This window comes from Chlorocebus sabaeus, chromosome 5 (assembly GCF_047675955.1).
Source record: "Chlorocebus sabaeus isolate Y175 chromosome 5, mChlSab1.0.hap1, whole genome shotgun sequence".
NCBI classification, from domain to species: Eukaryota; Metazoa; Chordata; class Mammalia; order Primates; family Cercopithecidae; genus Chlorocebus; species Chlorocebus sabaeus.
Window position 1 is genome coordinate 69,389,637 of NC_132908.1, and position 7,557 is coordinate 69,397,193.

Consider the following 7,557-nt stretch of genomic DNA (forward strand, 5'->3'; position numbering starts at 1 on the left):
CAACATGGCAAAACTCTATCTCTACTAAAAATACAAAAACTAGCTGGGCATGGTGGCACACACCTGTCCCCGCAGCTGCTCGGGAACCTCAGGCAGGAGAAATGCTTGAACCTAGGAGGCAGAGTCTCAAAATTTTGAGAGTGAGGCTCAAAAAATAGATAAACAGGCCAGACATGGTGTCATACACCTGTAATATCAGCTATTCGGGAAGGTGAGGCAGAAGAATCGCTTGAACCTGGGAGGCGGAGGTTGAACTGCAGCCAAGATTGCACCACTGCACTCCAGCCTGGGCAACAGAGTGATACTCCGTCTCAAAAAAACAAAACAAAACAAAACAAGAACAAGCTCCAGGGAATCTTGTTAATGAATGTGCCAATGTGTTGAGGCAAAGAACATGTATGCACAATTACTAGTTTTATGTCCTCCCACTGACTGGTATCAAAGTTCTTCATTAGGGAACTTGTGGGCAAATTAGAGGGAGGTAAAGGAGTTTTCTTGATTACCTCCCAGAATTCCTGCATCTGTTGCAGCACATGACGGGTTCTGACACGACTTTGAAAGCTTCAGCAATATTAAAGCCATTCATTGCTCCTGCAAGACGGTGTTGAGTTTGTTGATCTCTGGATCAGTGGTTTGCCTAACTTTAAGTTTCATTTTTTGAGGCTGTGTACAGTGGCTCATGCCTGTAATCCCAGCACTTTGGGAGGTGGAGGCGGGTGGGTCACCTGAGGTAAGGGGAGGCTGAGGCAGGAGAATCGCTTGAACCCTGGAGGTGGAGGTTGCAGTGAGCTAAGACTGTGCCATTGCACTCCAGACTGGGCAACAAGAGCAAAACTCCATCTCAAAAAAAAAAAAAAGTTTAATTTTTTTATTTTTTGGATCCAATTCACTTGATTTAAATTTTTTTTTTTTTTTAAAGACAGAGTCTCGTTCTGTCGCCCAGGCTGGAGTGCAGTGGCACAATCTCGGCTCACTGCAGCCTTCGCCTCCTGGGTTCAGGCGATCCTCCTCCCTCAGTCTCCCAAGTAGCTGGTACTACAGGTGCATACCACTGTGCCTGGCTAATTTTTTTTTTTTGAGATGGAGTCTCATTCTGTTGCCCAGGCTGGAGTGCAGTGGCGCCATCTCGGCTCACTGCAAGCTCTGCCTCCCGGGTTCACGCCATTCTCCTGCCTCAGCCTCCCAAGTAGCTGGGACTACAGGCTCCTGCCACCATGCCCAGCTAATTTTGTTTTTTGTATTTTTAGTAGAGACGAGGTTTCACCGTGTTTGCCAGGATGGTCTCGATCTCCTGACCTTGTGATCCACACGCCTCAGCCTCCCAAAGTGCTAGGATTACAGGCGTGAGCCACCACGCCTGACCTAATTTTTGTATTTTTAGTAGAGATGAGGTTTCGCCATGTTGGCTAGGCTGGTCTTGAACTCCTGACCTTAAGTGATCCACTTGCCTCGACCTCCAAAGTGCTGGGATTGCAGGTGTGAGCCACTGCACCCGGCCTTTATTTCAATCTTTAATATTTTACTTAAATACTTTAATCAGTAACTTGCTAGTCTCCATGGTATTCAAGTGAGAAGGAACATCTCCACAACGCCAGTGCTCAAAACTCTAGAACAGGGATGCAAAGGCATAGCCATTTCTTTTCTGAGCATAAAGTTCTTCAATAGAGCAGAAGACAATGCTTGGTGTGGTTACCACCAGTAGCACGGATTCCACAGATTAGCTGTATGTCCGTCAGCCAGAGAATGCTGAGAGGTACTCCAGATGTCCTTTGCACGCTGGCATTTTAGAAGAGATCTTGATCTTGTTACATTTTCCTCAAACCCTTCAGGGTGTGATTAACCTGCAGGCTATTGACTCCAGTTGCTGAAGTTTCCTGACAGCACCCCAGGGCACTTGACTGATTGGAGATAGTCTCCACAATGAATTCTTCACATTCTCCTTTAAAATACCTTGTATTGGAGTTCTCTTAGAGGGGAAGAACTAATAGTTTTTATATATGAGAGTTTATGAAGTATTAACTTACATGATCACAAGGTCCCACAATAGGCTGTCTGCAAGCTGAGGAGCAAGGAGAGCCAGTCAAGAGCAAGGAGAGCCAGTCCGAGTCCCAAAACTGAAAAACTTGGAGTCTGATGTTTGAGGGCAGGAAGCATCCAGCTTGGCAGAAAGATGTAGGCTGGGATGCTAGGCCCATGTCTCCTTTTCACGTTTTTCTGCCTGCTTTATATTCGCTGGCAGCTGATTAAACTGTGCCCACCAGATCAAGGGTGGGTCTGCCTTCCCCAGCCCACTGACTCAAATGTTAATCTCTGGTGGGTCTGCCTTCCCCAGCCCACTGACTCAAATGTTAATCTCTGGTGGGTCTGCCTTCCCCAGCCCACTGACTCAAATGTTAATCTCTTTTGGCAACACCCTCACAGACACACCCAGGATCAATACTTTGTATCCTTCAATTAAGTTGACTCTCAGTATTAACTATCATACGCCTTCTAAGCATTTTTTTTTTTCCGGAAGTTGTGCAAGTAAGCCAAAACTCAAGGATCTTCAAACAGACTGTAACAAATTGGGCATATGAGATCTTTCAGCCCCTCCATCACATACTTCGTCCCCTGACAACAGATGTATTCAGCAGGGTTACCATCTCCCAGGCAAAGCAATCACATTTATCTCCAGATCTAGACATAAGAATTGTGGTGTCTCTCCTTTCAGTCCCTATATATGTAACTATATGTAACATACACAAGTGTGTAGATACAGGTATATTAATATATAGGTTTATGTTTCAATTTTAGTTTTTAAAACTGATTTAACATTATATTGTGAATGTCCTCCTTGGGCTACTCTTGAAGCAAGGAAAAGGGAAACATAAGGCCCCAAATTTCATAATGTTGCGCTTTCCTTAGGGAACTAGACTATTGTCTGGCTGAATCTGTATCTATACTAATCTGGGCAGTTGTCAGTTGCATGTAGAGTTGCCTGAGTGTGATGAGTTTTTTTTTTTTTTTTTTTTTTTTTTTTTTGAGATGGAGTCTCGCTCTGTCGCCCAGGGTGGAGTGCAGTGATGTGATCTGGGCTCACTGCAAGCTCCGCGTTCCGGGTTCACGCCATTCTCCTGCCTCAGCCTCCTGAGTAGCTGGGACTACAGGCGCCCGCCACCATGCCCGGCTAATATTTTTGTATTTTTTTTAGTAGAGACGGGGTTTCACTGTGTTAGTCAGGATGGTTTTGATCTGACCTAGTGATGCGCCTGCCTCAGCCTCCCAAAGTTCGGGGTTACAGGCATGAGCCACCGCGCCCAGCTGAGTTTGACCAGTTCTAACTCTCTGCACCGTCATTGTTTTTTGTTTGTTTTTAGGCAGTCTCACTCTGTCACCCAGACTGGAGTGCAGTAGTGTGATCTCGGCTCACTGCAACCTCCGCCTTCCGGGCTCAAGTGATCCTCGCACCTCAGCCTCCCAAGTAGCTAGAACCACGGGTGCATGCCACCACGCCCTGCCAATTTTTGTAAAGACGGGGTTTTGTCATGTTGCCCAGGCTGGTCTCAAACTTCTGAGTTCAAGCGATCTGCCCACCTTGGCCTCCCAAAGAATTGGGATTATAGACGAAAGTCACCGTGCCTGGTGTGTCTGTGCCATAATTGTATATGAGGGTATTCCTAGTGTTACTTGTTTGGAATTGTAGGATTATTTGGGGAATTCTTTTTTCTCTTAAGGGATAACCAAAAAATATTCCCTTTTATTAGCCTTTTTAAAAAGTGAAAAAGAAATGCTTTATTATGGCAATGGTATAAAAACTAAGCTTTAGGCTGGGCACAGTGGCTCAAGCCTGTAATCCCAGCACTTTGGGAGGCCGAGATGGGCGGATCACGAGGTCAGGAGATCGAGACCATCCTGGCTAACACAGTGAAACCCCGTCTCTACTAAAAACACAAAAAATGAGCCGGGCGTGGTGGCGGGCGCCTGTAGTCCCAGCTACTCGGGAGGCTGAGGCAGGAGAATGGCGTGAACCCGGGAGGCAGAGCTTGCAGTGAGCTGAGATCCAGCCACTGCACTCTAGCCTGGGCAACAGAGCGAGACTCCGTCTCAAAAACAACAACAACAACAACAACAACAACAACAAAAACCTAAGCTTTAACTATAAACAAAACAAAACTTAAAAACTGAGTTTGTTTAGAATTAAAGGTTTTTTTGTTTATTTGTTTGTTTTTTTTTTTTTTTATTGACAAGTCTTGCTCTGTTTCCCAGGCTGGAGTGCAGTGGCATGATCTCGAGTCACTGCAGCTTCCACCTCCTGGGTTCAAGTGATCCTCTCACCTCAGCCTCCGAAGTAGCTGGGACTACAGACACACCACCACACTGGACTAATTTTTTGTAATTTTTGTAGAGATGGGGTTTTGCCATGTTGCCCAGGCTGGTCTTGAACTCCTGGGCTCAAGTGATCCACCCACCTCAGCCTCCCAAAGTTCTGGGATTACAGGTGTGAGCCACTGCACCTGGCCCCAGTTGTTCTTCGTCTAAAACACATTCATCATAACTTTATGAATCTTGCCTTTCTTTCTTTCTTGGTGATGGTTTGCTGCAGGTGTCTAATGAGCTGTGTGCCAAATACAGCCAAGAATATAATCAATGAGATTGGAATTGTCAGCTCTCAAGTAGTACTATTTCTGGAGACACATATTTTTTCTTCTCTTTTTTCTTTTTCTTTTTTTCTTTTTTTTTTTGAGACGGAGGCTCACTCTGTTGCCCAGGCTGGAGTGCAATGGCATGATCTCATCTCACTGCAACCTCTGCCCTCTGGGTTCAAGCGATTCTCCTGCCTCAGCCTCCAGAGTAGGTGAGATTATAGGAACTCGCTACCACGCCCGGCTAATTTTTTTGTATTTTTAGTAGAGACAGGGTTTTACCATGTTGGCTATGCTGGTCTCAAACTCCTGACCTCAGGTGATCTACCTGCCTTGGCCTCCCAAAGTGCTGGGATTACAAGTATAAGCCACCACCCCAGTGACACATATTTTTTCTAAATGAAGAAGTCTGGGAAAAGCTGAGTAACTTAGAACACATAATTTGGTCCAGACGGAAAGATGTATAGAAATAAGTTTTGCGGGGGGAGGAATTGCATTGGGAGTTATACCTGATGTAAATGACGAGTTGATGGGTGCTGATGAGTTGATGGGTGCAGCACACCAACACGGCACAAGTATACATATGTAACAAACCTGCATGTTATGCACATGTACCCTAGAACTTAAAGCATAATTTAAAAAAAAAGGAAAAAAAAAAAAGAAATAAGTTTTGCAATGGCGGCAAAGCAACTTGGATAAAGGTCTCAGGCTAGGGAATTGAACTTTATAAAAAAGCTAATGCTGCCAGGCATGGTGACTCATGCCTGTAATGCCAGCACTTTGGGATGCTGAGGTGGGAGGATCACTTAAGGTCAGGAGTTCAAGACCAGCATGGCCAACATGATGAAACCCCATCTCTATTAAAAATACAAAAAATTAGCTGGACATGGTGGCGAGCACCCGTAATCCCAGCTACTCAGGAGGCTAAGACAGTAAAATCACTTAAACCCGGGAGGCGCAGGTTGCAGTGAGCCAAGATCACACCATTGCACTCCAGCCTGGATGACAGAGTGAGACTCTCTCTCTCTCAAAAAAAGTGAAAGTCAAGAAAACTGAGCTGATTTCTTTTTAAAGAAAGTACACATTGGCCGGGCATGGTGGCTCACGCCTGTAATCCCAGCATTTTGGGAGCCTGAGGTGGGTGGATTACGAGGTCAAGAGATCGAGACCACCCTGGCTAACATGGTGAAACCCCATCTCTACTAAAACCACAAAAATTAACCGGGCATGGTGGTGCATGCCTGTAATCCTAGCTACTTAGGAGACTGAGGCAGGAGAATTGCTTGAACCTGGGAGGTGGAGGTTGCAGTGAGCTGAAATCATACCGCTGTACTCCAGCCTGGAGGACAGAGCAAGACTCCATCTCAGGGAAAAAAGAAAAAAGAAAAAAAGTAAAGTACACAGTTTCCTAAATATAACTGGCTTAGTAATATAAAGGAAGCTAATGAAACTTAGAAGTTTCATTGTTCAAACATCTGACATCATGACCACATTTACGTAATTCAAAACTGACATTCAGTGGAACACAGAGATCTGGCCACAGCAGTTGCTTCAGGCTGGTGGACATTTTTTGTCATTCATGGTGTCCATTCTGATTGGCTAGTGCCATGTTGTACTGGTTCTTGAACATGTGACTGTCACCCTTGACATAATTCAAATACTTATCACAGAATCAGAACTGTTGATTCAAAGTTTGGATTTTTTTTTTTTTTTTTTTTTTTTTTTTTTTTGAGACGGAGTCTTGGGCTGCAGCCCAGGCTGGAGTGCAGTGCTGTATTTTTAGTGCAGTGCTGTATTTTTAGTAGAGACAGGGTCTCACCATGTTGCCCAGACTGGTCTTGAAATCCTGGCCTCAGGTGATCCACCCACCTTGGCCTCTCAAAGTGCTGGTATTACAGGCGTGAGCCACCATGCCCGGCCTTTTCTTATATTCACTTTTTTCCTCATATTATGTTTGGTTTGAAGTTCTCTAACTCCAGAATAGGGCTCTCTTATACATTCACAAGCAAGGCCCCTTTTTGTTGCTAAATTATACATCATCTAAAAAAATTATACAGTAGTCCCTGCTTATCCGTGGGGACCACCACCAAGACCCCCATTGGATGCCTGAAACTACAGATCGTACCGAACCTGAATAAGTTTCTGTACATGTTTCTTACCCCTAAATTTAAGGCTTTTTCCATCGTAACTAAGCATTTATCACACTCTACGGCCAAAAGTTTTGCAGTTTGTTTGAGCTGCGACAGCCAAACTAGCATGAATTTCTTTTTCCTTCTTCACAATTTCACAGATAGAAGATTCATTCTTGGCTGGGCACGGCGGCTGACACCTGTAACCCTAGCATTTTGGGAGGCCAGGCAGGTGGATCACTTGAGCCCAGGAGTTAGAGACCAGCCTGGGCAACATGGTGAAACCTAAACCCTGTCTCTACCAAAAAATAATTTTTTAAAAAATTAGCCAGCTGTGGTGGCACGTGCCTGTAGTCTCAGCTACTCGGGAGGCTGAGGTGGGAGGATACCTTAAGACTGGGAGGCAGAGGTCGCAGAAAGCCAAGATCCTGCCACTGAACTTCAGCCTGGGTGACAGTGAGACCCTGTCTCGAAAAAAAAAAAAAAGAAGAAGAAGAAGATTCATGCTACCCATAGATCTTTGCTCTTTGCAACCTTACCATTTTTTTTCTTTCCTTACACCTTTTTTTTTTTTTTTTTTTGAGACAGTTTTGCTCTTGTCGCCCAGGCTGGAGTGCAATGTCATGATCTCGGCTCACTGCAACCTCCACCTCCCAGGTTCAAGCAATTCTCCTGCCTCAGCCTCCCGCGTAGCTGGGATTACAGGCATGTGCCACCACGCCCAGCTAATTTTTGTAATTTTAGTAGAGATGAGATTTCACCATATGGGCCAGGATGGTCTTGATCCCCTGACCTTGTGATCCGCC

At 45.1% G+C, this 7,557-nt stretch overlaps 1 pseudogene; it reads right to left on the bottom strand.

The window, feature by feature from the left end:
• Window positions 1-1,519: 1,519 nt before the first annotated feature.
• On the bottom strand, window positions 1,520-2,595 carry LOC119627620 (E3 ubiquitin-protein ligase TRIM13-like; annotated as a pseudogene).
• Window positions 2,596-7,557: the final 4,962 nt, after the last annotated feature.